The sequence below is a fragment of the Somniosus microcephalus genome, unplaced genomic scaffold, assembly GCF_052327205.1.
Source record: "Somniosus microcephalus isolate GS21.2 unplaced genomic scaffold, FLI_Smic_1.0 unresolved_chr4, whole genome shotgun sequence".
In the NCBI taxonomy this organism is placed as follows: domain Eukaryota; kingdom Metazoa; phylum Chordata; class Chondrichthyes; order Squaliformes; family Somniosidae; genus Somniosus; species Somniosus microcephalus.
This window is the reverse complement of record NW_028225182.1, coordinates 3,076,293-3,103,708: the sequence shown is the minus strand read 5'-3', so window position 1 is coordinate 3,103,708 and position 27,416 is coordinate 3,076,293. Positions and strand designations below refer to the sequence as shown.

General features: G+C 48.4%; 40 non-coding genes across 40 annotated transcripts; all 40 read right to left on the bottom strand.

The window, feature by feature from the left end:
• Positions 1 to 632: 632 nt before the first annotated feature.
• On the bottom strand, positions 633 to 704 carry trnae-cuc (transfer RNA glutamic acid (anticodon CUC)). The gene has a single exon. It is a non-coding gene; the product is annotated as a tRNA-Glu (tRNA).
• Positions 705 to 1,231: 527 nt separating this feature from the next.
• trnai-aau (transfer RNA isoleucine (anticodon AAU)) lies at positions 1,232 to 1,305 on the bottom strand. The gene has a single exon. It is a non-coding gene; the product is annotated as a tRNA-Ile (tRNA).
• Positions 1,306 to 1,727: 422 nt separating this feature from the next.
• trnaf-gaa (transfer RNA phenylalanine (anticodon GAA)) lies at positions 1,728 to 1,800 on the bottom strand. The gene has a single exon. It is a non-coding gene; the product is annotated as a tRNA-Phe (tRNA).
• An 879-nt stretch (positions 1,801 to 2,679) lies between these two features.
• On the bottom strand, positions 2,680 to 2,751 carry trnae-cuc (transfer RNA glutamic acid (anticodon CUC)). The gene has a single exon. It is a non-coding gene; the product is annotated as a tRNA-Glu (tRNA).
• Positions 2,752 to 3,278: 527 nt separating this feature from the next.
• On the bottom strand, positions 3,279 to 3,352 carry trnai-aau (transfer RNA isoleucine (anticodon AAU)). Its single transcript has one exon. It is a non-coding gene; the product is annotated as a tRNA-Ile (tRNA).
• Positions 3,353 to 3,767: 415 nt separating this feature from the next.
• trnaf-gaa (transfer RNA phenylalanine (anticodon GAA)) lies at positions 3,768 to 3,840 on the bottom strand. Its single transcript has one exon. It is a non-coding gene; the product is annotated as a tRNA-Phe (tRNA).
• An 897-nt stretch (positions 3,841 to 4,737) lies between these two features.
• trnae-cuc (transfer RNA glutamic acid (anticodon CUC)) lies at positions 4,738 to 4,809 on the bottom strand. The gene has a single exon. It is a non-coding gene; the product is annotated as a tRNA-Glu (tRNA).
• A 520-nt stretch (positions 4,810 to 5,329) lies between these two features.
• Positions 5,330 to 5,403, bottom strand: trnai-aau (transfer RNA isoleucine (anticodon AAU)). Its single transcript has one exon. It is a non-coding gene; the product is annotated as a tRNA-Ile (tRNA).
• Positions 5,404 to 5,818: 415 nt separating this feature from the next.
• On the bottom strand, positions 5,819 to 5,891 carry trnaf-gaa (transfer RNA phenylalanine (anticodon GAA)). The gene has a single exon. It is a non-coding gene; the product is annotated as a tRNA-Phe (tRNA).
• An 897-nt stretch (positions 5,892 to 6,788) lies between these two features.
• Positions 6,789 to 6,860, bottom strand: trnae-cuc (transfer RNA glutamic acid (anticodon CUC)). The gene has a single exon. It is a non-coding gene; the product is annotated as a tRNA-Glu (tRNA).
• A 527-nt stretch (positions 6,861 to 7,387) lies between these two features.
• trnai-aau (transfer RNA isoleucine (anticodon AAU)) lies at positions 7,388 to 7,461 on the bottom strand. Its single transcript has one exon. It is a non-coding gene; the product is annotated as a tRNA-Ile (tRNA).
• Positions 7,462 to 7,875: 414 nt separating this feature from the next.
• trnaf-gaa (transfer RNA phenylalanine (anticodon GAA)) lies at positions 7,876 to 7,948 on the bottom strand. Its single transcript has one exon. It is a non-coding gene; the product is annotated as a tRNA-Phe (tRNA).
• Positions 7,949 to 8,845: 897 nt separating this feature from the next.
• trnae-cuc (transfer RNA glutamic acid (anticodon CUC)) lies at positions 8,846 to 8,917 on the bottom strand. The gene has a single exon. It is a non-coding gene; the product is annotated as a tRNA-Glu (tRNA).
• A 527-nt stretch (positions 8,918 to 9,444) lies between these two features.
• Positions 9,445 to 9,518, bottom strand: trnai-aau (transfer RNA isoleucine (anticodon AAU)). The gene has a single exon. It is a non-coding gene; the product is annotated as a tRNA-Ile (tRNA).
• A 414-nt stretch (positions 9,519 to 9,932) lies between these two features.
• On the bottom strand, positions 9,933 to 10,005 carry trnaf-gaa (transfer RNA phenylalanine (anticodon GAA)). Its single transcript has one exon. It is a non-coding gene; the product is annotated as a tRNA-Phe (tRNA).
• Positions 10,006 to 10,897: 892 nt separating this feature from the next.
• On the bottom strand, positions 10,898 to 10,969 carry trnae-cuc (transfer RNA glutamic acid (anticodon CUC)). Its single transcript has one exon. It is a non-coding gene; the product is annotated as a tRNA-Glu (tRNA).
• A 513-nt stretch (positions 10,970 to 11,482) lies between these two features.
• Positions 11,483 to 11,556, bottom strand: trnai-aau (transfer RNA isoleucine (anticodon AAU)). Its single transcript has one exon. It is a non-coding gene; the product is annotated as a tRNA-Ile (tRNA).
• Positions 11,557 to 11,971: 415 nt separating this feature from the next.
• Positions 11,972 to 12,044, bottom strand: trnaf-gaa (transfer RNA phenylalanine (anticodon GAA)). The gene has a single exon. It is a non-coding gene; the product is annotated as a tRNA-Phe (tRNA).
• An 897-nt stretch (positions 12,045 to 12,941) lies between these two features.
• Positions 12,942 to 13,013, bottom strand: trnae-cuc (transfer RNA glutamic acid (anticodon CUC)). Its single transcript has one exon. It is a non-coding gene; the product is annotated as a tRNA-Glu (tRNA).
• Positions 13,014 to 13,524: 511 nt separating this feature from the next.
• Positions 13,525 to 13,598, bottom strand: trnai-aau (transfer RNA isoleucine (anticodon AAU)). The gene has a single exon. It is a non-coding gene; the product is annotated as a tRNA-Ile (tRNA).
• Positions 13,599 to 14,013: 415 nt separating this feature from the next.
• trnaf-gaa (transfer RNA phenylalanine (anticodon GAA)) lies at positions 14,014 to 14,086 on the bottom strand. The gene has a single exon. It is a non-coding gene; the product is annotated as a tRNA-Phe (tRNA).
• Positions 14,087 to 14,970: 884 nt separating this feature from the next.
• Positions 14,971 to 15,042, bottom strand: trnae-cuc (transfer RNA glutamic acid (anticodon CUC)). Its single transcript has one exon. It is a non-coding gene; the product is annotated as a tRNA-Glu (tRNA).
• A 511-nt stretch (positions 15,043 to 15,553) lies between these two features.
• trnai-aau (transfer RNA isoleucine (anticodon AAU)) lies at positions 15,554 to 15,627 on the bottom strand. The gene has a single exon. It is a non-coding gene; the product is annotated as a tRNA-Ile (tRNA).
• Positions 15,628 to 16,042: 415 nt separating this feature from the next.
• On the bottom strand, positions 16,043 to 16,115 carry trnaf-gaa (transfer RNA phenylalanine (anticodon GAA)). Its single transcript has one exon. It is a non-coding gene; the product is annotated as a tRNA-Phe (tRNA).
• An 884-nt stretch (positions 16,116 to 16,999) lies between these two features.
• On the bottom strand, positions 17,000 to 17,071 carry trnae-cuc (transfer RNA glutamic acid (anticodon CUC)). Its single transcript has one exon. It is a non-coding gene; the product is annotated as a tRNA-Glu (tRNA).
• A 511-nt stretch (positions 17,072 to 17,582) lies between these two features.
• Positions 17,583 to 17,656, bottom strand: trnai-aau (transfer RNA isoleucine (anticodon AAU)). The gene has a single exon. It is a non-coding gene; the product is annotated as a tRNA-Ile (tRNA).
• Positions 17,657 to 18,071: 415 nt separating this feature from the next.
• trnaf-gaa (transfer RNA phenylalanine (anticodon GAA)) lies at positions 18,072 to 18,144 on the bottom strand. The gene has a single exon. It is a non-coding gene; the product is annotated as a tRNA-Phe (tRNA).
• An 897-nt stretch (positions 18,145 to 19,041) lies between these two features.
• Positions 19,042 to 19,113, bottom strand: trnae-cuc (transfer RNA glutamic acid (anticodon CUC)). Its single transcript has one exon. It is a non-coding gene; the product is annotated as a tRNA-Glu (tRNA).
• A 520-nt stretch (positions 19,114 to 19,633) lies between these two features.
• Positions 19,634 to 19,707, bottom strand: trnai-aau (transfer RNA isoleucine (anticodon AAU)). Its single transcript has one exon. It is a non-coding gene; the product is annotated as a tRNA-Ile (tRNA).
• Positions 19,708 to 20,122: 415 nt separating this feature from the next.
• trnaf-gaa (transfer RNA phenylalanine (anticodon GAA)) lies at positions 20,123 to 20,195 on the bottom strand. The gene has a single exon. It is a non-coding gene; the product is annotated as a tRNA-Phe (tRNA).
• Positions 20,196 to 21,092: 897 nt separating this feature from the next.
• On the bottom strand, positions 21,093 to 21,164 carry trnae-cuc (transfer RNA glutamic acid (anticodon CUC)). Its single transcript has one exon. It is a non-coding gene; the product is annotated as a tRNA-Glu (tRNA).
• Positions 21,165 to 21,684: 520 nt separating this feature from the next.
• Positions 21,685 to 21,758, bottom strand: trnai-aau (transfer RNA isoleucine (anticodon AAU)). Its single transcript has one exon. It is a non-coding gene; the product is annotated as a tRNA-Ile (tRNA).
• A 415-nt stretch (positions 21,759 to 22,173) lies between these two features.
• Positions 22,174 to 22,246, bottom strand: trnaf-gaa (transfer RNA phenylalanine (anticodon GAA)). The gene has a single exon. It is a non-coding gene; the product is annotated as a tRNA-Phe (tRNA).
• Positions 22,247 to 23,143: 897 nt separating this feature from the next.
• On the bottom strand, positions 23,144 to 23,215 carry trnae-cuc (transfer RNA glutamic acid (anticodon CUC)). The gene has a single exon. It is a non-coding gene; the product is annotated as a tRNA-Glu (tRNA).
• A 511-nt stretch (positions 23,216 to 23,726) lies between these two features.
• trnai-aau (transfer RNA isoleucine (anticodon AAU)) lies at positions 23,727 to 23,800 on the bottom strand. The gene has a single exon. It is a non-coding gene; the product is annotated as a tRNA-Ile (tRNA).
• A 415-nt stretch (positions 23,801 to 24,215) lies between these two features.
• Positions 24,216 to 24,288, bottom strand: trnaf-gaa (transfer RNA phenylalanine (anticodon GAA)). The gene has a single exon. It is a non-coding gene; the product is annotated as a tRNA-Phe (tRNA).
• Positions 24,289 to 25,185: 897 nt separating this feature from the next.
• trnae-cuc (transfer RNA glutamic acid (anticodon CUC)) lies at positions 25,186 to 25,257 on the bottom strand. Its single transcript has one exon. It is a non-coding gene; the product is annotated as a tRNA-Glu (tRNA).
• A 520-nt stretch (positions 25,258 to 25,777) lies between these two features.
• Positions 25,778 to 25,851, bottom strand: trnai-aau (transfer RNA isoleucine (anticodon AAU)). The gene has a single exon. It is a non-coding gene; the product is annotated as a tRNA-Ile (tRNA).
• A 415-nt stretch (positions 25,852 to 26,266) lies between these two features.
• Positions 26,267 to 26,339, bottom strand: trnaf-gaa (transfer RNA phenylalanine (anticodon GAA)). The gene has a single exon. It is a non-coding gene; the product is annotated as a tRNA-Phe (tRNA).
• Positions 26,340 to 27,236: 897 nt separating this feature from the next.
• Positions 27,237 to 27,308, bottom strand: trnae-cuc (transfer RNA glutamic acid (anticodon CUC)). Its single transcript has one exon. It is a non-coding gene; the product is annotated as a tRNA-Glu (tRNA).
• Positions 27,309 to 27,416: the final 108 nt, after the last annotated feature.

Below are 27,416 nucleotides of genomic sequence, written 5' to 3'. Positions count from 1 at the left end.
CTTTTCTCCACACTGATGGGTTGCGAAGGGAGAGACGGGCCGAAGTCTCACTGAGCCGCACTGATCACGAGCCAAATCAAGTTCAATCTTCAGCTGCAGGTATGGTGCTGAGCCCCACACAGAAGTGAAAATGCCCGTGGTTCTTAGTTCCTCGCACAGTGGGCTACTGAGCAATACAGGAAGGGCTAATGATCATCTTAATGCTCAAGTTATCAGGGGCCACGGACTCTCTGATTCCAGGCTTGCACACGTTGGTAAGTTTCAAAATTGGCATTTTTCACACTGGCAATGAAAATAAACGATAGCCGTGCCTGTGATAAGCTAAGTTTGTTCGGGAGATGCAGTGGGCAAGGAGATATACGGAAGACTGATAAAAACCGTGACTGCCCTGACACTGTGAGCTGCAGTTAAATGTTGGCAACATTTAAAGTCAGCCAGTCTAAATTTGACAGAAATCAAGTCCTGCTGACTTTGAAACAGCACGCATTTTACAGAAATCAAGAATGTGCATTTTGTATCGCTGTATGAAGAGTGATGTTGAGCAGCGGTGTGGAAAGTTGAATCAGGGGCGGAGCATTGTTCCGTAAGGGTGCATTGCATGGTGGCAATTCAAACAGCCCCAAAACGCACTGTTTCCTGACCGGGAATCGAACCCGGGCCGCGGCGGTGAGAGCGCCGAATCCTAACCACTAGACCACCAGGGAAGCTGCAGCCAGCCTCCTGGCAGCAAGCACATCAACGCAGCTTTTCATGCTTGCTCCTTTGCAATTCAGATCCTTTCGCGCCAGGCAAACTGTTCGGACAAAATTATATTTTTTACATGAGAACACAACAGACGTGTTCGCGAAAGCACGGCACCAAGTGCGGGTAGGCATCCACTTGTAATCGATTTCCTCCTGTGTTTTTCTCTGGATGTTGTCTCTCTCGGTGCTGGGCGAACAATTCATTGATGCATTTGTCCTGAACTGAAGCCTTTTGCCCATCTCGCGGGGTCAGAGCCGCTCTGTCTGTCTATTACCTGCCTGTGACCCTTATCGGCAACATGCCGCCTGTTCAACTTTGAACAGCAAACCCAGAAAGACAAAAGAACAGAAAGATGTGTCTCTCAGCCCCGGTGGCAAAGGATGTTAATCCAAATATATCCCCCGTGAGAGTCTGTGTGCATTGGCTTCCTTATAAAGTTTGTATTGGAAATGTGCGGGAAAAGCGTAAAATTATGAAAACATTCTGATGGCCCGTACGGGGATCGAACCCGCGACCTTGGCGTTATTAGCACCACGCTCTCACCAACTGAGCTAACCGGCCACAATGCTCCCGTTGGCCAGGCTCGAACCTAGGCTGGGAAATTGTCTTTCAGGCTCACACTGGGTGACCGAGTTACTGCACAAACATTGAACACACCACATTGCTTAAACATTGTTAACTGTTCGTATATACAACTGGGCAGAGTGTAAATCCAAAGTAACAGAAAGACTGCTCTATGGTCTAACAAATCTCATTCTAAAATTTTTTGTCGCACCACAGCCCCTCCCACAAACACTGTCCCGGTATAAAAGCAGACGGCGGGACCCCGACTGAATTCGAACCTGCAGCGGACGGTTGGAGCCGGATCCAGCATGTCCGACGTGGTTTCACTCCCATTCGTTTGGGAAACGCGTCATCAGGAGCGTAAAATTTCTCTTGATTCGTACCTTTTGTAGTGAAGGAGACAGAAAGTAACTAAAACCTGCCGAAACCCGGGATCGAACCAGGGACCTTTAAATCTTCAGTCTAACGCTCTCCCAACTGAGCTATTTCGGCTTCACATCAAATGCAGTATTCTGTCGTTCTTTTGAAGGATTTTCTATCCCCGGGTGGAATTGCCCCTCTCGGTCATTCCTCACTTCGGCAATGTGACCCGACCAGATCTCGGAGCTCAGGTTGTGTTAATGTAAAGCTGCAGTGTTGATAAAGATACAAAGCTGACACAGCACGGGGGACCTCACCGTGTTGGACACAGCGTGAAATGCAATGACATGTTCAAATAAAGTTACAGAGCACAACACATGTGTAAAATTCCCTGTTCTTTTCTCCACACTGCTGGGTTGCGAAGGGAGAGACGGGCCGAAGTCTCACTGAGCCGCACTGATCACGAGCCAAATCAAGTTCAATCTTCAGCTGTAGGTATGGTGCTGAGCCCCACACAGAAGTGAAAATGCCCGTGGTTCTTAGTTCCTCGCACAGTGGGCTACTGAGCAATACAGGATGGGCTAATGATCATCTTAATGCTCAAGTTATCAGGGGCCACGGACTCTCTGATTCCAGGCTTGCACACGTTGGTAAGTTTCAAAATTGGCATTTTTCACACTGGCAATGAAAATAATCGATAGCCGTGCCTGTGATAAGCTAAGTTTGTTCGGGAGATGCAGTGGGCAAGGAGATATACGGAAGACTGATAAAAACCGTGACTGCCCTGACACTGTGAGCTGCAGTTAAATGTTGGCAACATTTAAAGTCAGCCAGTCTAAATTTGACAGAAATCAAGTCCTGCTGACTTTGAAACAGCACGCATTTTACAGAAATCAGGAATGTGCATTTTGTATCGCTGTATGAAGAGTGATGTTGAGCAGCGGTGTGGAAAGTTGAATCAGGGGCGGAGCATTGTATGGTGGCAATTCAAACAGCCCCGAAAACGCACGGTTCCCTGACCGGGAATCGAACCCGGGCCGCGGCGGTGAGAGCGCCGAATCCTAACCACTAGACCACCAGGGAAGCTGCAGCCAGCCTCCTGACAGCAAGCACATCAACGCAGCTTTTCATGCTTGCTCCTTTGCAATTCAGATCCTTTCGCGCCAGGCAAACTGTTCGGACAAAATTATATTTTTTACATGAGAACACAACAGACGTGTTCGCGAAAGCACGGCACCAAGTGCGGGTAGGCATCCACTTGAAATCGATTTCCTCCTGTGTTTTTCTCTGGATGTTGTCTCTCTCGGTGCTGGGCGAACAATTCATTGATGCATTTGTCCTGAACTGAAGCCTTTTGCCCATCTCGCGGGGTCAGAGCCGCTCTGTCTGTCTATTACCTGCCTGTGACCCTTATCGGCAACATGCCGCCTGTTCAACTTTCAACAGCAAACCCAGAAAGACAAAAGAACAGAAAGATGTGTCTCTCAGCCCCGGTGGCAAAGGATGTTAATCCAAATATATCCCCCGTGAGAGTCTGTGTGCATTGGCTTCCTTATAAAGTTTGTATTGGAAATGTGCGGGAAAAGCGTAAAATTATGAAAACATCCTGATGGCCCGTACGGGGATCGAACCCGCGACCTTGGCGTTATTAGCACCACGCTCTCACCAACTGAGCTAACCGGCCACAATGCTCTCGTTGGCCAGGCTCGAACCTAGGCTGGGAAATTGTCTTTCAGGCTCACACTGGGTGACCGAGTTACTGCACTAACATTGAACACACCAAATCGCTTAAACATTGTTAACTGTTCGTATATACAACTGGGCAGAGTGTAAATCCAAAGTAACAGGAAGACTGGTCTAACAAACCTCATTCTAAAATTTTTTGTCGCACCACAGCCCCTCCCACAAACACTGTCCCGGTATAAAAGCAGACGGCGGGACCCCGACTGAATTCGAACCTGCAGCGGACGGTTGGAGCCGGATCCAGCATGTCCGACGTGGTTTCACTCCCATTCGTTTGGGAAACGCGTCATCAGGAGCGTAAAATTTCTCTTGATTCGTACCTTTTGTAGTGAAGGAGACAGAAAGTAACTAAAACCTGCCGAAACCCGGGATCGAACCAGGGACCTTTAGATCTTCAGTCTAACGCTCTCCCAACTGAGCTATTTCGGCGTCACGTCAAACGCAGTATTCTGTCGTTCTTTTGGAGGATTTTCTATCCCCGGGTGGAATTGCCCCTCTCGCTCATTCCTCACTTCGGGCAATGTGACCCGACCAGATCTCGGAGCTCAGGTTGTGTTAATGTAAAGCTGCAGTGTTGATAAAGATACAAAGCTGACACAGCACGGGGGACCTCACCGTGTTGGACACAGCGTGAAATGCAATGACATGTTCAAATAAAGTTACAGAGCACAACACATGTGTAAAATTCCCTGTTCTTTTCTCCACACTGATGGGTTGCGAAGGGAGAGACGGGCCGAAGTCTCACTGAGCCGCACTGATCACGAGCCAAATCAAGTTCAATCTTCAGCTGCAGGTATGGTGCTGAGTCCCATACAGAAGTGAAAATGCCCGTGGTTCTTAGTTCCTCGCACAGTGGGCTACTGAGCAATACAGGAAGGGCTAATCATCATCTTAATGCTCAAGTTATCAGGGGCCACGGACTCTCTGATTCCAGGCTTGCACACGTTGGTAAGTTTCAAAATTGGCATTTTTCACACTGGCAATGAAAATAATCGATAGCCGTGCCTGTGATAAGCTAAGTTTGTTTCTGAGATGCAGTGGGCAAGGAGATATACGGAAGACTGATAAAAACCGTGACTGCCCTGACACTGTGAGCTGCAGTTAAATGTTGGCAACATTTAAAGTCAGCCAGTCTAAATTTGACAGAAATCAAGTCCTGCTGACTTTGAAACAGCACGCATTTTACAGAAATCAAGAATGTGCATTTTGTATCGCTGTGTGAAGAGTGATGTTGAGCAGCGGTGTGGAAAGTTGAATCAGGGGCGGAGCATTGTTCCGTAAGGGTGCATTGCATGGTGGCAATTCAAACAGCCCCAAAACGCACTGTTTCCTGACCGGGAATCGAACCCGGGCCGCAGCGGTGAGAGCGCCGAATCCTAACCACTAGACCACCAGGGAAGCTGCAACCAGCTTCCTGGCAGCAAGCACATCAACGCAGCTTTTCATGCTTGCTCCTTTGCAATTCAGATCCTTTCGCGCCAGGCAAACTGTTCGGACAAAATTATATTTTTTACATGAGAACACAACAGACGTGTTCGCGAAAGCACGGCACCAAGTGCGGGTAGGCATCCACTTGAAATCGATTTCCTCCTGTGTTTTTCTCTGGATGTTGTCTCTCTCGGTGCTGGGCGAACAATTCATTGATGCATTTGTCCTGAACTGAAGTCTTTTACCCATCTCGCGGGGTCAGAGCCGCTCTGTCTGTGCATTACCTGCCTGTGACACTTATCGGCAACATGCCGCCTGTTCAACAGCAAACCCAGAAAGACAAAAGAACAGAAAGATGTGTCTCTCAGCCCCGGTGGCAAAGGATGTTAATCCAAATATATCCCCCGTGAGAGTCTGTGTGCATTGGCTTCCTTATAAAGTTTGTATTGGAAATGTGCGGGAAAAGCGTAAAATTATGAAAACATCCTGATGGCCCGTACGGGGATCGAACCCACGACCTTGGCGTTATTAGCACCACGCTCTCACCAACTGAGCTAACCGGCCACAATGCTCCCGTTGGCCAGGCTCGAACCTAGGCTGGAAAATTGTCTTTCAGGCTCACACTGGGTGACCGAGTTACTGCACAAACATTGAACACACCACATCGCTTAAACATTGTTAACTGTTCGTATATACAACTGGGCAGAGTGTAAATCCAAAGTAACAGAAAGACTGGTCTAACAAACCTCATTCTAAAATTTTTTGTCGCACCACAGCCCCTCCCACAAACACTGTCCCGGTATAAAAGCAGACGGCGGGACCCCGACTGAATTCGAACCTGCAGCGGACGGTTGGAGCCGGATCCAGCATGTCCGACGTGGTTTCACTCCCATTCGTTTGGGAAACGCGTCATCAGGAGCGTAAAATTTCTCTTGATTCGTACCTTTTGTAGTGAAGGAGACAGAAAGTAACTAAAACCTGCCGAAACCCGGGATCGAACCAGGGACCTTTAGATCTTCAGTCTAACGCTCTCCCAACTGAGCTATTTCGGCTTCACGTCAAACGCAGTATTCTGTCGTTCTTTTGGAGGATTTTCTATCCCCGGGTGGAATTGCCCCTCTCGCTCATTCCTCACTTCGGGCAATGTGACCCGACCAGATCTCGGAGCTCAGGTTCTGTTAATGTAAAGCTGCAGTGTTGATAAAGATACAAAGCTGACACAGCACGGGGGACCTCACCGTGTTGGACACAGCGTGAAATGCAATGACATGTTCAAATAAAGTTACAGAGCACAACACATGTGTAAAATTCCCTGTTCTTTTCTCCACACTGATGGGTTGCGAAGGGAGAGACGGGCCGAAGTCTCACTGAGCAGCACTGATCACGAGCCAAATCAAGTTCAATCTTCAGCTGCAGGTATGGTGCTGAGCCCCACACAGAAGTGAAAATGCCCGTGGTTCTTAGTTCCTCGCACAGTGGGCTACTGAGCAATACAGGAAGGGCTAATCATCATCTTAATGCTCAAGTTATCAGGGGCCACGGACTCTCTGATTCCAGGCTTGCACACGTTGGTAAGTTTCAAAATTGGCATTTTTCACACTGGCAATGAAAATAATCGATAGCCGTGCCTGTGATAAGCTAAGTTTGTTCGGGAGATGCAGTGGGCAAGGAGATATACGGAAGACTGATAAAAACCGTGACTGCCCTGACACTGTGAGCTGCAGTTAAATGTTGGCAACATTTAAAGTCAGCCAGTCTAAATTTGACAGAAATCAAGTCCTGCTGACTTTGAAACAGCACGCATTTTACAGAAATCAAGAATGTGCATTTTGTATCGCTGTATGAAGAGTGATGTTGAGCAGCGGTGTGGAAAGTTGAATCAGGGGCGGAGCATTGTTCCGTAAGGGTGCATTGCATGGTGGCAATTCAAACAGCCCCAAAACGCACTGTTCCCTGACCGGGAATCGAACCCGGGCCGCGGCGGTGAGAGCGCCGAATCCTAACCACTAGACCACCAGGGAAGCTGCAGCCAGCCTCCTGGCAGCAAGCACATCAACGCAGCTTTTCATGCTTGCTCCTTTGCAATTCAGATCCTTTCGCGCCAGGCAAACTGTTCGGACAAAATTATATTTTTTACATGAGAACACAACAGACGTGTTCGCGAAAGCACGGCACCAAGTGCGGGTAGGCATCCACTTGAAATCGATTTCCTCCTGTGTTTTTCTCTGGATGTTGTCTCTCTCGGTGCTGGGCGAACAATTCATTGATGCATTTGTCCTGAACTGAAGCCTTTTACCCATCTCGCGGGGTCAGAGCCGCTCTGTCTGTGTATTACCTGCCTGTGACACTTATCGGCAACATGCCGCCTGTTCAACTTTCAACAGCAAACCCAGAAAGACAAAAGAACAGAAAGGTGTGTCTCTCAGCCCCGGTGGCAAAGGATGTTAATCCAAATATATCCCCCGTGAGAGTCTGTGTGCATTGGCTTCCTTATAAAGTTTGTATTGGAAATGTGCGGGAAAAGCGTAAAATTATGAAAACATCCTGATGGCCCGTACGGGGATCGAACCCGCGACCTTGGCGTTATTAGCACCACGCTCTCACCAACTGAGCTAACCGGCCACAATACTCCCGTTGGCCAGGCTCGAACCTAGGCTGGAAAATTGTCTTTCAGGCTCACACTGGGTGACCGAGTTACTGCACAAACATTGAACACACCACATCGCTTAAACATTGTTAACTGTTCGTATATACAACTGGGCAGAGTGTAAATCCAAAGTAACAGAAAGACTGGTCTAACAAACCTCATTCTAAAATTTTTGTCGCACCACAGCCCCTCCCACAAACACTGTCCCGGTATAAAAGCAGACGGCGGGACCCCGACTGAATTCGAACCTGCAGCGGACGGTTGGAGCCGGATCCAGCATGTCCGACGTGGTTTCACTCCCATTCGTTTGGGAAACGCGTCATCAGGAGCGTAAAATTTCTCTTGATTCGTACCTTTTGTAGTGAAGGAGACAGAAAGTAACTAAAACCTGCCGAAACCCGGGATCGAACCAGGAACCTTTAGATCTTCAGTCTAACGCTCTCCCAACTGAGCTATTTCGGCTTCACGTCAAACGCAGTATTCTGTCGTTCTTTTGGAGGATTTTCTATCCCCGGGTGGAATTGCCCCTCTCGCTCATTCCTCACTTCGGGCAATGTGACCCGACCAGATCTCGGAGCTCAGGTTCTGTTAATGTAAAGCTGCAGTGTTGATAAAGATACAAAGCTGACACAGCACGGGGGACCTCACCGTGTTGGACACAGCGTGAAATGCAATGACATGTTCAAATAAAGTTACAGAGCACAACACATGTGTAAAATTCCCTGTTCTTTTCTCCACACTGATGGGTTGCGAAGGGAGAGACGGGCCGAAGTCTCACTGAGCCGCACTGATCACGAGCCAAATCAAGTTCAATCTTCAGCTGCAGGTATGGTGCTGAGCCCCACACAGAAGTGAAAATGCCCGTGGTTCTTAGTTCCTCGCACAGTGGGCTACTGAGCAATACAGGAAGGGCTAATGATCATCTTAATGCTCAAGTTATCAGGGGCCACGGACTCTCTGATTCCAGGCTTGCACACGTTGGTAAGTTTCAAAATTTGCATTTTTCACACTGGCAATGAAAATAATCGATAGCCGTGCCTGTGATAAGCTAAGTTTGTTCGGGAGATGCAGTGGGCAAGGAGATATACGGAAGACTGATAAAAACCGTGACTGCCCTGACACTGTGAGCTGCAGTTAAATGTTGGCAACATTTAAAGTCAGCCAGTCTAAATTTGACAGAAATCAAGTCCTGCTGACTTTGAAACAGCACGCATTTTACAGAAATCAAGAATGTGCATTTTGTATCGCTGTATGAAGAGTGATGTTGAGCAGCGGTGTGGAAAGTTGAATCAGGGGCGGAGCATTGTTCCGTAAGGGTGCATTGCATGGTGGCAATTCAAACAGCCCCAAAACGCACTGTTCCCTGACCGGGAATCGAACCCGGGCCGCGGCGGTGAGAGCGCCGAATCCTAACCACTAGACCACCAGGGAAGCTGCAGCCAGCCTCCTGGCAGCAAGCACATCAACGCAGCTTTTCATGCTTGCTCCTTTGCAATTCAGATCCTTTCGCGCCAGGCAAACTGTTCGGACAAAATTATATTTTTTACATGAGAACACAACAGACGTGTTCGCGAAAGCACGGCACCAAGTGCGGGTAGGCATCCACTTGAAATCGATTTCCTCCTGTGTTTTTCTCTGGATGTTGTCTCTCTCGGAGCTGGGCGAACAATTCATTGATGCATTTGTCCTGAACTGAAGCCTTTTACCCATCTCGCGGGGTCAGAGCCGCTCTGTCTGTGTATTACCTGCCTGTGACACTTATCGGCAACATGCCGCCTGTTCAACTTTCAACAGCAAACCCAGAAAGACAAAAGAACAGAAAGGTGTGTCTCTCAGCCCCGGTGGCAAAGGATGTTAATCCAAATATATCCCCCGTGAGAGTCTGTGTGCATTGGCTTCCTTATAAAGTTTGTATTGGAAATGTGCGGGAAAAGCGTAAAATTATGAAAACATCCTGATGGCCCGTACGGGGATCGAACCCGCGACCTTGGCGTTATTAGCACCACGCTCTCACCAACTGAGCTAACCGGCCACAATACTCCCGTTGGCCAGGCTCGAACCTAGGCTGGAAAATTGTCTTTCAGGCTCACACTGGGTGACCGAGTTACTGCACAAACATTGAACACACCACATCGCTTAAACATTGTTAACTGTTCGTATATACAACTGGGCAGAGTGTAAATCCAAAGTAACAGAAAGACTGGTCTAACAAACCTCATTCTAAAATTTTTGTCGCACCACAGCCCCTCCCACAAACACTGTCCCGGTATAAAAGCAGACGGCGGGACCCCGACTGAATTCGAACCTGCAGCGGACGGTTGGAGCCGGATCCAGCATGTCCGACGTGGTTTCACTCCCATTCGTTTGGGAAACGCGTCATCAGGAGCGTAAAATTTCTCTTGATTCGTACCTTTTGTAGTGAAGGAGACAGAAAGTAACTAAAACCTGCCGAAACCCGGGATCGAACCAGGAACCTTTAGATCTTCAGTCTAACGCTCTCCCAACTGAGCTATTTCGGCTTCACGTCAAACGCAGTATTCTGTCGTTCTTTTGGAGGATTTTCTATCCCCGGGTGGAATTGCCCCTCTCGCTCATTCCTCACTTCGGGCAATGTGACCCGACCAGATCTCGGAGCTCAGGTTCTGTTAATGTAAAGCTGCAGTGTTGATAAAGATACAAAGCTGACACAGGGGACCTCACCGTGTTGGACACAGCGTGAAATGCAATGACATGTTCAAATAAAGTTACAGAGCACAACACATGTGTAAAATTCCCTGTTCTTTTCTCCACACTGATGGGTTGCGAAGGGAGAGACGGGCCGAAGTCTCACTGAGCAGCACTGATCACGAGCCAAATCAAGTTCAATCTTCAGCTGCAGGTATGGTGCTGAGCCCCACACAGAAGTGAAAATGCCCGTGGTTCTTAGTTCCTCGCACAGTGGGCTACTGAGCAATACAGGAAGGGCTAATCATCATCTTAATGCTCAAGTTATCAGGGGCCACGGACTCTCTGATTCCAGGCTTGCACACGTTGGTAAGTTTCAAAATTTGCATTTTTCACACTGGCAATGAAAATAATCGATAGCCGTGCCTGTGATAAGCTAAGTTTGTTCGGGAGATGCAGTGGGCAAGGAGATATACGGAAGACTGATAAAAACCGTGACTGCCCTGACACTGTGAGCTGCAGTTAAATGTTGGCAACATTTAAAGTCAGCCAGTCTAAATTTGACAGAAATCAAGTCCTGCTGACTTTGAAACAGCACGCATTTTACAGAAATCAAGAATGTGCATTTTGTATCGCTGTATGAAGAGTGATGTTGAGCAGCGGTGTGGAAAGTTGAATCAGGGGCGGAGCATTGTTCCGTAAGGGTGCATTGCATGGTGGCAATTCAAACAGCCCCAAAACGCACTGTTCCCTGACCGGGAATCGAACCCGGGCCGCGGCGGTGAGAGCGCCGAATCCTAACCACTAGACCACCAGGGAAGCTGCAGCCAGCCTCCTGGCAGCAAGCACATCAACGCAGCTTTTCATGCTTGCTCCTTTGCAATTCAGATCCTTTCGCGCCAGGCAAACTGTTCGGACAAAATTATATTTTTTACATGAGAACACAACAGACGTGTTCGCGAAAGCACGGCACCAAGTGCGGGTAGGCATCCACTTGAAATCGATTTCCTCCTGTGTTTTTCTCTGGATGTTGTCTCTCTCGGTGCTGGGCGAACAATTCATTGATGCATTTGTCCTGAACTGAAGCCTTTTACCCATCTCGCGGGGTCAGAGCCGCTCTGTCTGTGTATTACCTGCCTGTGACACTTATCGGCAACATGCCGCCTGTTCAACAGCAAACCCAGAAAGAACAGAAAGATGTGTCTCTCAGCCCCGGTGGCAAAGGATGTTAATCCAAATATATCCCCCGTGAGAGTCTGTGTGCATTGGCTTCCTTATAAAGTTTGTATTGGAAATGTGCGGGAAAAGCGTAAAATTATGAAAACATCCTGATGGCCCGTACGGGGATCGAACCCGCGACCTTGGCGTTATTAGCACCACGCTCTCACCAACTGAGCTAACCGGCCACAATGCTCCCGTTGGCCAGGCTCGAACCTAGGCTGGAAAATTGTCTTTCAGGCTCACACTGGGTGACCGAGTTACTGCACAAACATTGAACACACCACATCGCTTAAACATTGTTAACTGTTCGTATATACAACTGGGCAGAGTGTAAATCCAAAGTAACAGAAAGACTGGTCTAACAAACCTCATTCTAAAAATTTTTGTCGCACCACAGCCCCTCCCACAAACACTGTCCCGGTATAAAAGCAGACGGCGGGACCCCGACTGAATTCGAACCTGCAGCGGACGGTTGGAGCCGGATCCAGCATGTCCGACGTGGTGTCACTCCCATTCGTTTGGGAAACGCGTCATCAGGAGCGTAAAATTTCTCTTGATTCGTACCTTTTGTAGTGAAGGAGACAGAAAGTAACTAAAACCTGCCGAAACCCGGGATCGAACCAGGGACCTTTAGATCTTCAGTCTAACGCTCTCCCAACTGAGCTATTTCGGCTTCACGTCAAACGCCGTATTCTGTCGTTCTTTTGGAGGATTTTCTATCCCCGGGTGGAATTGCCCCTCTCGCTCATTCCTCACTTCGGGCAATGTGACCCGACCAGATCTCGGAGCTCAGGTTCTGTTAATGTAAAGCTGCAGTGTTGATAAAGATACAAAGCTGACACAGCACGGGGGACCTCACCGTGTTGGACACAGCGTGAAATGCAATGACATGTTCAAATAAAGTTACAGAGCACAACACATGTGTAAAATTCCCTGTTCTTTTCTCCACACTGATGGGTTGCGAAGGGAGAGACGGGCCGAAGTCTCACTGAGCCGCACTGATCACGAGCCAAATCAAGTTCAATCTTCAGCTGCAGGTATGGTGCTGAGCCCCACACAGAAGTGAAAATGCCCGTGGTTCTTAGTTCCTCGCACAGTGGGCTACTGAGCAATACAGGAAGGGCTAATGATCATCTTAATGCTCAAGTTATCAGGGGCCACGGACTCTCTGATTCCAGGCTTGCACACGTTGGTAAGTTTCAAAATTTGCATTTTTCACACTGGCAATGAAAATAATCGATAGCCGTGCCTGTGATAAGCTAAGTTTTTTCGGGAGATGCAGTGGGCAAGGAGATATACGGAAGACTGATAAAAACCGTGACTGCCCTGACACTGTGAGCTGCAGTTAAATGTTGGCAACATTTAAAGTCAGCCAGTCTAAATTTGACAGAAATCAAGTCCTGCTGACTTTGAAACAGCACGCATTTTACAGAAATCAAGAATGTGCATTTTGTATCGCTGTATGAAGAGTGATGTTGAGCAGCGGTGTGGAAAGTTGAATCAGGGGCGGAGCATTGTTCCGTAAGGGTGCATTGCATGGTGGCAATTCAAACAGCCCCAAAACGCACTGTTCCCTGACCGGGAATCGAACCCGGGCCGCGGCGGTGAGAGCGCCGAATCCTAACCACTAGACCACCAGGGAAGCTGCAGCCAGCCTCCTGGCAGCAAGCACATCAACGCAGCTTTTCATGCTTGCTCCTTTGCAATTCAGATCCTTTCGCGCCAGGCAAACTGTTCGGACAAAATTATATTTTTTACATGAGAACACAACAGACGTGTTCGCGAAAGCACGGCACCAAGTGCGGGTAGGCATCCACTTGAAATCGATTTCCTCCTGTGTTTTTCTCTGGATGTTGTCTCTCTCGGTGCTGGGCGAACAATTCATTGATGCATTTGTCCTGAACTGTAGCCTTTTACCCATCTCGCGGGGTCAGAGCCGCTCTGTCTGTGTATTACCTGCCTGTGACACTTATCGGCAACATGCCGCCTGTTCAACTTTCAACAGCAAACCCAGAAAGATGTGTCTCTCAGCCCCGGTGGCAAAGGATGTTAATCCAAATATATCCCCCGTGAGAGTCTGTGTGCATTGGCTTCCTTATAAAGTTTGTATTGGAAATGTGCGGGAAAAGCGTAAAATTATGAAAACATCCTGATGGCCCGTACGGGGATCGAACCCGCGACCTTGGCGTTATTAGCACCACGCTCTCACCAACTGAGCTAACCGGCCACAATGCTCCCGTTGGCCAGGCTCGAACCTAGGCTGGAAAATTGTCTTTCAGGCTAACACTGGGTGACCGAGTTACTGCACAAACATTGAACACACCACATCGCTTAAACATTGTTAACTGTTCGTATATACAACTGGGCAGAGTGTAAATCCAAAGTAACAGAAAGACTGGTCTAACAAACCTCATTCTAAAAATTTTTGTCGCACCACAGCCCCTCCCACAAACACTGTCCCGGTATAAAAGCAGACGGCGGGACCCCGACTGAATTCGAACCTGCAGCGGACGGTTGGAGCCGGATCCAGCATGTCCGACGTGGTGTCACTCCCATTCGTTTGGGAAACGCGTCATCAGGAGCGTAAAATTTCTCTTGATTCGTACCTTTTGTAGTGAAGGAGACAGAAAGTAACTAAAACCTGCCGAAACCCGGGATCGAACCAGGGACCTTTACATCTTCAGTTTAACGCTCTCCCAACTGAGCTATTTCGGCTTCACGTCAAACGCAGTATTCTGTCGTTCTTTTGGAGGATTTTCTATCCCCGGGTGGAATTGCCCCTCTCGCTCATTCCTCACTTCGGGCAATGTGACCCGACCAGATCTCGGGTTCTGTTAATGTAAAGCTGCAGTGTTGATAAAGATACAAAGCTGACACAGCACGGGGGACCTCACCGTGTTGGACACAGCGTGAAATGCAATGACATGTTCAAATAAAGTTACAGAGCACAACACATGTGTAAAATTCCCTGTTCTTTTCTCCACACTGATGGGTTGCGAAGGGAGAGACGGGCCGAAGTCTCACTGAGCCGCACTGATCACGAGCCAAATCAAGTTCAATCTTCAGGTATGGTGCTGAGCCCCACACAGAAGTGAAAATGCCCGTGGTTCTTAGTTCCTCGCACAGTGGGCTACTGAGCAATACAGGAAGGGCTAATGATCATCTTAATGCTCAAGTTATCAGGGGCCACGGACTCTCTGATTCCAGGCTTGCACACGTTGGTAAGTTTCAAAATTTGCATTTTTCACACTGGCAATGAAAATAATCGATAGCCGTGCCTGTGATAAGCTAAGTTTTTTCGGGAGATGCAGTGGGCAAGGAGATATACGGAAGACTGATAAAAACCGTGACTGCCCTGACACTGTGAGCTGCAGTTAAATGTTGGCAACATTTAAAGTCAGCCAGTCTAAATTTGACAGAAATCAAGTCCTGCTGACTTTGAAACAGCACGCATTTTACAGAAATCAAGAATGTGCATTTTGTATCGCTGTATGAAGAGTGATGTTGAGCAGCGGTGTGGAAAGTTGAATCAGGGGCGGAGCATTGTTCCGTAAGGGTGCATTGCATGGTGGCAATTCAAACAGCCCCAAAACGCACTGTTCCCTGACCGGGAATCGAACCCGGGCCGCGGCGGTGAGAGCGCCGAATCCTAACCACTAGACCACCAGGGAAGCTGCAGCCAGCCTCCTGGCAGCAAGCACATCAACGCAGCTTTTCATGCTTGCTCCTTTGCAATTCAGATCCTTTCGCGCCAGGCAAACTGTTCGGACAAAATTATATTTTTTACATGAGAACACAACAGACGTGTTCGCGAAAGCACGGCACCAAGTGCGGGTAGGCATCCACTTGAAATCGATTTCCTCCTGTGTTTTTCTCTGGATGTTGTCTCTCTCGGTGCTGGGCGAACAATTCATTGATGCATTTGTCCTGAACTGTAGCCTTTTACCCATCTCGCGGGGTCAGAGCCGCTCTGTCTGTGTATTACCTGCCTGTGACACTTATCGGCAACATGCCGCCTGTTCAACTTTCAACAGCAAACCCAGAAAGATGTGTCTCTCAGCCCCGGTGGCAAAGGATGTTAATCCAAATATATCCCCCGTGAGAGTCTGTGTGCATTGGCTTCCTTATAAAGTTTGTATTGGAAATGTGCGGGAAAAGCGTAAAATTATGAAAACATCCTGATGGCCCGTACGGGGATCGAACCCGCGACCTTGGCGTTATTAGCACCACGCTCTCACCAACTGAGCTAACCGGCCACAATGCTCCCGTTGGCCAGGCTCGAACCTAGGCTGGAAAATTGTCTTTCAGGCTAACACTGGGTGACCGAGTTACTGCACAAACATTGAACACACCACATCGCTTAAACATTGTTAACTGTTCGTATATACAACTGGGCAGAGTGTAAATCCAAAGTAACAGAAAGACTGGTCTAACAAACCTCATTCTAAAAATTTTTGTCGCACCACAGCCCCTCCCACAAACACTGTCCCGGTATAAAAGCAGACGGCGGGACCCCGACTGAATTCGAACCTGCAGCGGACGGTTGGAGCCGGATCCAGCATGTCCGACGTGGTGTCACTCCCATTCGTTTGGGAAACGCGTCATCAGGAGCGTAAAATTTCTCTTGATTCGTACCTTTTGTAGTGAAGGAGACAGAAAGTAACTAAAACCTGCCGAAACCCGGGATCGAACCAGGGACCTTTACATCTTCAGTTTAACGCTCTCCCAACTGAGCTATTTCGGCTTCACGTCAAACGCAGTATTCTGTCGTTCTTTTGGAGGATTTTCTATCCCCGGGTGGAATTGCCCCTCTCGCTCATTCCTCACTTCGGGCAATGTGACCCGACCAGATCTCGGGTTCTGTTAATGTAAAGCTGCAGTGTTGATAAAGATACAAAGCTGACACAGCACGGGGGACCTCACCGTGTTGGACACAGCGTGAAATGCAATGACATGTTCAAATAAAGTTACAGAGCACAACACATGTGTAAAATTCCCTGTTCTTTTCTCCACACTGATGGGTTGCGAAGGGAGAGACGGGCCGAAGTCTCACTGAGCCGCACTGATCACGAGCCAAATCAAGTTCAATCTTCAGGTATGGTGCTGAGCCCCACACAGAAGTGAAAATGCCCGTGGTTCTTAGTTCCTCGCACAGTGGGCTACTGAGCAATACAGGAAGGGCTAATGATCATCTTAATGCTCAAGTTATCAGGGGCCACGGACTCTCTGATTCCAGGCTTGCACACGTTGGTAAGTTTCAAAATTTGCATTTTTCACACTGGCAATGAAAATAATCGATAGCCGTGCCTGTGATAAGCTAAGTTTTTTCGGGAGATGCAGTGGGCAAGGAGATATACGGAAGACTGATAAAAACCGTGACTGCCCTGACACTGTGAGCTGCAGTTAAATGTTGGCAACATTTAAAGTCAGCCAGTCTAAATTTGACAGAAATCAAGTCCTGCTGACTTTGAAACAGCACGCATTTTACAGAAATCAAGAATGTGCATTTTGTATCGCTGTATGAAGAGTGATGTTGAGCAGCGGTGTGGAAAGTTGAATCAGGGGCGGAGCATTGTTCCGTAAGGGTGCATTGCATGGTGGCAATTCAAACAGCCCCAAAACGCACTGTTCCCTGACCGGGAATCGAACCCGGGCCGCGGCGGTGAGAGCGCCGAATCCTAACCACTAGACCACCAGGGAAGCTGCAGCCAGCCTCCTGGCAGCAAGCACATCAACGCAGCTTTTCATGCTTGCTCCTTTGCAATTCAGATCCTTTCGCGCCAGGCAAACTGTTCGGACAAAATTATATTTTTTACATGAGAACACAACAGACGTGTTCGCGAAAGCACGGCACCAAGTGCGGGTAGGCATCCACTTGAAATCGATTTCCTCCTGTGTTTTTCTCTGGATGTTGTCTCTCTCGGTGCTGGGCGAACAATTCATTGATGCATTTGTCCTGAACTGAAGCCTTTTACCCATCTCGCGGGGTCAGAGCCGCTCTGTCTGTGTATTACCTGCCTGTGACACTTATCGGCAACATGCCGCCTGTTCAACTTTCAACAGCAAACCCAGAAAGATGTGTCTCTCAGCCCCGGTGGCAAAGGATGTTAATCCAAATATATCCCCCGTGAGAGTCTGTGTGCATTGGCTTCCTTATAAAGTTTGTATTGGAAATGTGCGGGAAAAGCGTAAAATTATGAAAACATCCTGATGGCCTGTACGGGGATCGAACCCGCGACCTTGGCGTTATTAGCACCACGCTCTCACCAACTGAGCTAACCGGCCACAATGCTCCCGTTGGCCAGGCTCGAACCTAGGCTGGAAAATTGTCTTTCAGGCTCACACTGGGTGACCGAGTTACTGCACAAACATTGAACACACCACATCGCTTAAACATTGTTAACTGTTCGTATATACAACTGGGCAGAGTGTAAATCCAAAGTAACAGAAAGACTGGTCTAACAAACCTCATTCTAAAAATTTTTGTCGCACCACAGCCCCTCCCACAAACACTGTCCCGGTATAAAAGCAGATGGCGGGACCCCGACTGAATTCGAACCTGCAGCGGACGGTTGGAGCCGGATCCAGCATGTCCGACGTGGTGTCACTCCCATTCGTTTGGGAAACGCGTCATCAGGAGCGTAAAATTTCTCTTGATTCGTACCTTTTGTAGTGAAGGAGACAGAAAGTAACTAAAACCTGCCGAAACCCGGGATCGAACCAGGGACCTTTAGATCTTCAGTCTAACGCTCTCCCAACTGAGCTATTTCGGCTTCACGTCAAACGCAGTATTCTGTCGTTCTTTTGGAGGATTTTCTATCCCCGGGTGGAATTGCCCCTCTCGCTCATTCCTCACTTCGGGCAATGTGACCCGACCAGATCTCGGAGCTCAGGTTCTGTTAATGTAAAGCTGCAGTGTTGATAAAGATACAAAGCTGACACAGCACGGGGGACCTCACCGTGTTGGACACGGCGTGAAATGCAATGACATGTTCAAATAAAGTTACAGAGCACAACACATGTGTAAAATTCCCTGTTCTTTTCTCCACACTGATGGGTTGCGAAGGGAGAGACGGGCCGAAGTCTCACTGAGCAGCACTGATCACGAGCCAAATCAAGTTCAATCTTCAGCTGCAGGTATGGTGCTGAGCCCCACACAGAAGTGAAAATGCCCGTGGTTCTTAGTTCCTCGCACAGTGGGCTACTGAGCAATACAGGAAGGGCTAATGATCATCTTAATGCTCAAGTTATCAGGGGCCACGGACTCTCTGATTCCAGGCTTGCACACGTTGGTAAGTTTCAAAATTTGCATTTTTCACACTGGCAATGAAAATAATCGATAGCCGTGCCTGTGATAAGCTAAGTTTGTTCGGGAGATGCAGTGGGCAAGGAGATATACGGAAGACTGATAAAAACCGTGACTGCCCTGACACTGTGAGCTGCAGTTAAATGTTGGCAACATTTAAAGTCAGCCAGTCTAAATTTGACAGAAATCAAGTCCTGCTGACTTTGAAACAGCACGCATTTTACAGAAATCAAGAATGTGCATTTTGTATCGCTGTATGAAGAGTGATGTTGAGCAGCGGTGTGGAAAGTTGAATCAGGGGCGGAGCATTGTTCCGTAAGGGTGCATTGCATGGTGGCAATTCAAACAGCCCCAAAACGCACTGTTCCCTGACCGGGAATCGAACCCGGGCCGCGGCGGTGAGAGCGCCGAATCCTAACCACTAGACCACCAGGGAAGCTGCAGCCAGCCTCCTGGCAGCAAGCACATCAACGCAGCTTTTCATGCTTGCTCCTTTGCAATTCAGATCCTTTCGCGCCAGGCAAACTGTTCGGACAAAATTATATTTTTTACATGAGAACACAACAGACGTGTTCGCGAAAGCACGGCACCAAGTGCGGGTAGGCATCCACTTGAAATCGATTTCCTCCTGTGTTTTTCTCTGGATGTTGTCTCTCTCGGTGCTGGGCGAACAATTCATTGATGCATTTGTCCTGAACTGAAGCCTTTTACCCATCTCGCGGGGTCAGAGCCGCTCTGTCTGTGTATTACCTGCCTGTGACACTTATCGGCAACATGCCGCCTGTTCAACTTTCAACAGCAAACCCAGAAAGACCAGAAAGATGTGTCTCTCAGCCCCGGTGGCAAAGGATGTTAATCCAAATATATCCCCCGTGAGAGTCTGTGTGCATTGGCTTCCTTATAAAGTTTGTATTGGAAATGTGCGGGAAAAGCGTAAAATTATGAAAACATCCTGATGGCCTGTACGGGGATCGAACCCGCGACCTTGGCGTTATTAGCACCACGCTCTCACCAACTGAGCTAACCGGCCACAATGCTCCCGTTGGCCAGGCTCGAACCTAGGCTGGAAAATTGTCTTTCAGGCTCACACTGGGTGACCGAGTTACTGCACAAACATTGAACACACCACATCGCTTAAACATTGTTAACTGTTCGTATATACAACTGGGCAGAGTGTAAATCCAAAGTAACAGAAAGACTGGTCTAACAAACCTCATTCTAAAAATTTTTGTCGCACCACAGCCCCTCCCACAAACACTGTCCCGGTATAAAAGCAGACGGCGGGACCCCGACTGAATTCGAACCTGCAGCGGACGGTTGGAGCCGGATCCAGCATGTCCGACGTGGTGTCACTCCCATTCGTTTGGGAAACGCGTCATCAGGAGCGTAAAATTTCTCTTGATTCGTACCTTTTGTAGTGAAGGAGACAGAAAGTAACTAAAACCTGCCGAAACCCGGGATCGAACCAGGGACCTTTAGATCTTCAGTCTAACGCTCTCCCAACTGAGCTATTTCGGCTTCACGTCAAACGCCGTATTCTGTCGTTCTTTTGGAGGATTTTCTATCCCCGGGTGGAATTGCCCCTCTCGCTCATTCCTCACTTCGGGCAATGTGACCCGACCAGATCTCGGAGCTCAGGTTCTGTTAATGTAAAGCTGCAGTGTTGATAAAGATACAAAGCTGACACAGCACGGGGGACCTCACCGTGTTGGACACAGCGTGAAATGCAATGACATGTTCAAATAAAGTTACAGAGCACAACACATGTGTAAAATTCCCTGTTCTTTTCTCCACACTGATGGGTTGCGAAGGGAGAGACGGGCCGAAGTCTCACTGAGCCGCACTGATCACGAGCCAAATCAAGTTCAATCTTCAGCTGCAGGTATGGTGCTGAGCCCCACACAGAAGTGAAAATGCCCGTGGTTCTTAGTTCCTCGCACAGTGGGCTACTGAGCAATACAGGAAGGGCTAATGATCATCTTAATGCTCAAGTTATCAGGGGCCACGGACTCTCTGATTCCAGGCTTGCACACGTTGGTAAGTTTCAAAATTTGCATTTTTCACACTGGCAATGAAAATAATCGATAGCCGTGCCTGTGATAAGCTAAGTTTGTTCGGGAGATGCAGTGGGCAAGGAGATATACGGAAGACTGATAAAAACCGTGACTGCCCTGACACTGTGAGCTGCAGTTAAATGTTGGCAACATTTAAAGTCAGCCAGTCTAAATTTGACAGAAATCAAGTCCTGCTGACTTTGAAACAGCACGCATTTTACAGAAATCAAGAATGTGCATTTTGTATCGCTGTATGAAGAGTGATGTTGAGCAGCGGTGTGGAAAGTTGAATCAGGGGCGGAGCATTGTTCCGTAAGGGTGCATTGCATGGTGGCAATTCAAACAGCCCCAAAACGCACTGTTCCCTGACCGGGAATCGAACCCGGGCCGCGGCGGTGAGAGCGCCGAATCCTAACCACTAGACCACCAGGGAAGCTGCAGCCAGCCGCCTGGCAGCAAGCACATCAACGCAGCTTTTCATGCTTGCTCCTTTGCAATTCAGATCCTTTCGCGCCAGGCAAACTGTTCGGACAAAATTATATTTTTTACATGAGAACACAACAGACGTGTTCGCGAAAGCACGGCACCAAGTGCGGGTAGGCATCCACTTGAAATCGATTTCCTCCTGTGTTTTTCTCTGGATGTTGTCTCTCTCGGTGCTGGGCGAACAATTCATTGATGCATTTGTCCTGAACTGAAGCCTTTTACCCATCTCGCGGGGTCAGAGCCGCTCTGTCTGTGTATTACCTGCCTGTGACACTTATCGGCAACATGCCGCCTGTTCAACTTTCAACAGCAAACCCAGAAAGACCAGAAAGATGTGTCTCTCAGCCCCGGTGGCAAAGGATGTTAATCCAAATATATCCCCCGTGAGAGTCTGTGTGCATTGGCTTCCTTATAAAGTTTGTATTGGAAATGTGCGGGAAAAGCGTAAAATTATGAAAACATCCTGATGGCCCGTACGGGGATCGAACCCGCGACCTTGGCGTTATTAGCACCACGCTCTCACCAACTGAGCTAACCGGCCACAATGCTCCCGTTGGCCAGGCTCGAACCTAGGCTGGAAAATTGTCTTTCAGGCTCACACTGGGTGACCGAGTTACTGCACAAACATTGAACACACCACATCGCTTAAACATTGTTAACTGTTCGTATATACAACTGGGCAGAGTGTAAATCCAAAGTAACAGAAAGACTGGTCTAACAAACCTCATTCTAAAAATTTTTGTCGCACCACAGCCCCTCCCACAAACACTGTCCCGGTATAAAAGCAGACGGCGGGACCCCGACTGAATTCGAACCTGCAGCGGACGGTTGGAGCCGGATCCAGCATGTCCGACGTGGTGTCACTCCCATTCGTTTGGGAAACGCGTCATCAGGAGCGTAAAATTTCTCTTGATTCGTACCTTTTGTAGTGAAGGAGACAGAAAGTAACTAAAACCTGCCGAAACCCGGGATCGAAACAGGGACCTTTAGATCTTCAGTCTAACGCTCTCCCAACTGAGCTATTTCGGCTTCACGTCAAACGCAGTATTCTGTCGTTCTTTTGGAGGATTTTCTATCCCCGGGTGGAATTGCCCCTCTCGCTCATTCCTCACTTCGGGCAATGTGACCCGACCAGATCTCGGAGCTCAGGTTCTGTTAATGTAAAGCTGCAGTGTTGATAAAGATACAAAGCTGACACAGCACGGGGGACCTCACCGTGTTGGACACAGCGTGAAATGCAATGACATGTTCAAATAAAGTTACAGAGCACAACACATGTGTAAAATTCCCTGTTCTTTTCTCCACACTGATGGGTTGCGAAGGGAGAGACGGGCCGAAGTCTCACTGAGCCGCACTGATCACGAGCCAAATCAAGTTCAATCTTCAGCTGCAGGTATGGTGCTGAGCCCCACACAGAAGTGAAAATGCCCGTGGTTCTTAGTTCCTCGCACAGTGGGCTACTGAGCAATACAGGAAGGGCTAATGATCATCTTAATGCTCAAGTTATCAGGGGCCACGGACTCTCTGATTCCAGGCTTGCACACGTTGGTAAGTTTCAAAATTTGCATTTTTCACACTGGCAATGAAAATAATCGATAGCCGTGCCTGTGATAAGCTAAGTTTGTTCGGGAGATGCAGTGGGCAAGGAGATATACGGAAGACTGATAAAAACCGTGACTGCCCTGACACTGTGAGCTGCAGTTAAATGTTGGCAACATTTAAAGTCAGCCAGTCTAAATTTGACAGAAATCAAGTCCTGCTGACTTTGAAACAGCACGCATTTTACAGAAATCAAGAATGTGCATTTTGTATCGCTGTATGAAGAGTGATGTTGAGCAGCGGTGTGGAAAGTTGAATCAGGGGCGGAGCATTGTTCCGTAAGGGTGCATTGCATGGTGGCAATTCAAACAGCCCCAAAACGCACTGTTCCCTGACCGGGAATCGAACCCGGGCCGCGGCGGTGAGAGCGCCGAATCCTAACCACTAGACCACCAGGGAAGCTGCAGCCAGCCTCCTGGCAGCAAGCACATCAACGCAGCTTTTCATGCTTGCTCCTTTGCAATTCAGATCCTTTCGCGCCAGGCAAACTGTTCGGACAAAATTATATTTTTTACATGAGAACACAACAGACGTGTTCGCGAAAGCACGGCACCAAGTGCGGGTAGGCATCCACTTGAAATCGATTTCCTCCTGTGTTTTTCTCTGGATGTTGTCTCTCTCGGTGCTGGGCGAACAATTCATTGATGCATTTGTCCTGAACTGAAGCCTTTTACCCATCTCGCGGGGTCAGAGCCGCTCTGTCTGTGTATTACCTGCCTGTGACACTTATCGGCAACATGCCGCCTGTTCAACTTTCAACAGCAAACCCAGAAAGATGTGTCTCTCAGCCCCGGTGGCAAAGGATGTTAATCCAAATATATCCCCCGTGAGAGTCTGTGTGCATTGGCTTCCTTATAAAGTTTGTATTGGAAATGTGCGGGAAAAGCGTAAAATTATGAAAACATCCTGATGGCCCGTACGGGGATCGAACCCGCGACCTTGGCGTTATTAGCACCACGCTCTCACCAACTGAGCTAACCGGCCACAATGCTCCTGTTGGCCAGGCTCGAACCTAGGCTGGAAAATTGTCTTTCAGGCTCACACTGGGTGACCGAGTTACTGCACAAACATTGAACACACCACATCGCTTAAACATTGTTAACTGTTCGTATATACAACTGGGCAGAGTGTAAATCCAAAGTAACAGAAAGACTGGTCTAACAAACCTCATTCTAAAGTTTTTTGTCGCACCACAGCCCCTCCCACAAACACTGTCCCGGTATAAAAGCAGACGGCGGGACCCCGACTGAATTCGAACCTGCAGCGGACGGTTGGAGCCGGATCCAGCATGTCCGACGTGGTTTCACTCCCATTCGTTTGGGAAACGCGTCATCAGGAGCGTAAAATTTCTCTTGATTCGTACCTTTTGTAGTGAAGGAGACAGAAAGTAACTAAAACCTGCCGAAACCCGGGATCGAACCAGGGACCTTTAGATCTTCAGTCTAACGCTCTCCCAACTGAGCTATTTCGGCTTCACATCAAACGCAGTATTCTGTCGTTCTTTTGGAGGATTTTCTATCCCCGGGTGGAATTGCCCCTCTCGCTCATTCCTCACTTCGGGCAATGTGACCCGACCAGATCTCGGAGCTCAGGTTCTGTTAATGTAAAGCTGCAGTGTTGATAAAGATACAAAGCTGACACAGCACGGGGGACCTCACCGTGTTGGACACAGCGTGAAATGCAATGACATGTTCAAATAAAGTTACAGAGCACAACACATGTGTAAAATTCCCTGTTCTTTTCTCCACACTGATGGGTTGCGAAGGGAGAGACGGGCCGAAGTCTCACTGAGCCGCACTGATCACGAGCCAAATCAAGTTCAATCTTCAGCTGCAGGTATGGTGCTGAGCCCCACACAGAAGTGAAAATGCCCGTGGTTCTTAGTTCCTCGCACAGTGGGCTACTGAGCAATACAGGAAGGGCTAATGATCATCTTAATGCTCAAGTTATCAGGGGCCACGGACTCTCTGATTCCAGGCTTGCACACGTTGGTAAGTTTCAAAATTTGCATTTTTCACACTGGCAATGAAAATAATCGATAGCCGTGCCTGTGATAAGCTAAGTTTGTTCGGGAGATGCAGTGGGCAAGGAGATATACGGAAGACTGATAAAAACAGTGACTGCCCTGACACTGTGAGCTGCAGTTAAATGTTGGCAACATTTAAAGTCAGCCAGTCTAAATTTGACAGAAATCAAGTCCTGCTGACTTTGAAACAGCACGCATTTTACAGAAATCAAGAATGTGCATTTTGTATCGCTGTATGAAGAGTGATGTTGAGCAGCGGTGTGGAAAGTTGAATCAGGGGCGGAGCATTGTTCCGTAAGGGTGCATTGCATGGTGGCAATTCAAACAGCCCCAAAACGCACTGTTCCCTGACCGGGAATCGAACCCGGGCCGCGGCGGTGAGAGCGCCGAATCCTAACCACTAGACCACCAGGGAAGCTGCAGCCAGCCTCCTGGCAGCAAGCACATCAACGCAGCTTTTCATGCTTGCTCCTTTGCAATTCAGATCCTTTCGCGCCAGGCAAACTGTTCGGACAAAATTATATTTTTTACATGAGAACACAACAGACGTGTTCGCGAAAGCACGGCACCAAGTGTGGGTAGGCATCCACTTGAAATCGATTTCCTCCTGTGTTTTTCTCTGGATGTTGTCTCTCTCGGTGCTGGGCGAACAATTCATTGATGCATTTGTCCTGAACTGAAGCCTTTTACCCATCTCGCGGGGTCAGAGCCGCTCTGTCTGTGTATTACCTGCCTGTGACACTTATCGGCAACATGCCGCCTGTTCAACTTTCAACAGCAAACCCAGAAAGACCAGAAAGATGTGTCTCTCAGCCCCGGTGGCAAAGGATGTTAATCCAAATATATCCCCCGTGAGAGTCTGTGTGCATTGGCTTCCTTATAAAGTTTGTATTGGAAATGTGCGGGAAAAGCGTAAAATTATGAAAACATCCTGATGGCCCGTACGGGGATCGAACCCGCGACCTTGGCGTTATTAGCACCACGCTCTCACCAACTGAGCTAACCGGCCACAATGCTCCCGTTGGCCAGGCTCGAACCTAGGCTGGAAAATTGTCTTTCAGGCTCACACTGGGTGACCGAGTTACTGCACAAACATTGAACACACCACATCGCTTAAACATTGTTAACTGTTCGTATATACAACTGGGCAGAGTGTAAATCCAAAGTAACAGAAAGACTGGTCTAACAAACCTCATTCTAAAAATTTTTGTCGCACCACAGCCCCTCCCACAAACACTGTCCCGGTATAAAAGCAGACGGCGGGACCCCGACTGAATTCGAACCTGCAGCGGACGGTTGGAGCCGGATCCAGCATGTCCGACGTGGTGTCACTCCCATTCGTTTGGGAAACGCGTCATCAGGAGCGTAAAATTTCTCTTGATTCGTACCTTTTGTAGTGAAGGAGACAGAAAGTAACTAAAACCTGCCGAAACCCGGGATCGAAACAGGGACCTTTAGATCTTCAGTCTAACGCTCTCCCAACTGAGCTATTTCGGCTTCACGTCAAACGCAGTATTCTGTCGTTCTTTTGGAGGATTTTCTATCCCCGGGTGGAATTGCCCCTCTCGCTCATTCCTCACTTCGGGCAATGTGACCCGACCAGATCTCGGAGCTCAGGTTCTGTTAATGTAAAGCTGCAGTGTTGATAAAGATACAAAGCTGACACAGCACGGGGGACCTCACCGTGTTGGACACAGCGTGAAATGCAATGACATGTTCAAATAAAGTTACAGAGCACAACACATGTGTAAAATTCCCTGTTCTTTTCTCCACACTGATGGGTTGCGAAGGGAGAGACGGGCCGAAGTCTCACTGAGCCGCACTGATCACGAGCCAAATCAAGTTCAATCTTCAGCTGCAGGTATGGTGCTGAGCCCCACACAGAAGTGAAAATGCCCGTGGTTCTTAGTTCCTCGCACAGTGGGCTACTGAGCAATACAGGAAGGGCTAATGATCATCTTAATGCTCAAGTTATCAGGGGCCACGGACTCTCTGATTCCAGGCTTGCACACGTTGGTAAGTTTCAAAATTTGCATTTTTCACACTGGCAATGAAAATAATCGATAGCCGTGCCTGTGATAAGCTAAGTTTGTTCGGGAGATGCAGTGGGCAAGGAGATATACGGAAGACTGATAAAAACCGTGACTGCCCTGACACTGTGAGCTGCAGTTAAATGTTGGCAACATTTAAAGTCAGCCAGTCTAAATTTGACAGAAATCAAGTCCTGCTGACTTTGAAACAGCACGCATTTTACAGAAATCAAGAATGTGCATTTTGTATCGCTGTATGAAGAGTGATGTTGAGCAGCGGTGTGGAAAGTTGAATCAGGGGCGGAGCATTGTTCCGTAAGGGTGCATTGCATGGTGGCAATTCAAACAGCCCCAAAACGCACTGTTCCCTGACCGGGAATCGAACCCGGGCCGCGGCGGTGAGAGCGCCGAATCCTAACCACTAGACCACCAGGGAAGCTGCAGCCAGCCTCCTGGCAGCAAGCACATCAACGCAGCTTTTCATGCTTGCTCCTTTGCAATTCAGATCCTTTCGCGCCAGGCAAACTGTTCGGACAAAATTATA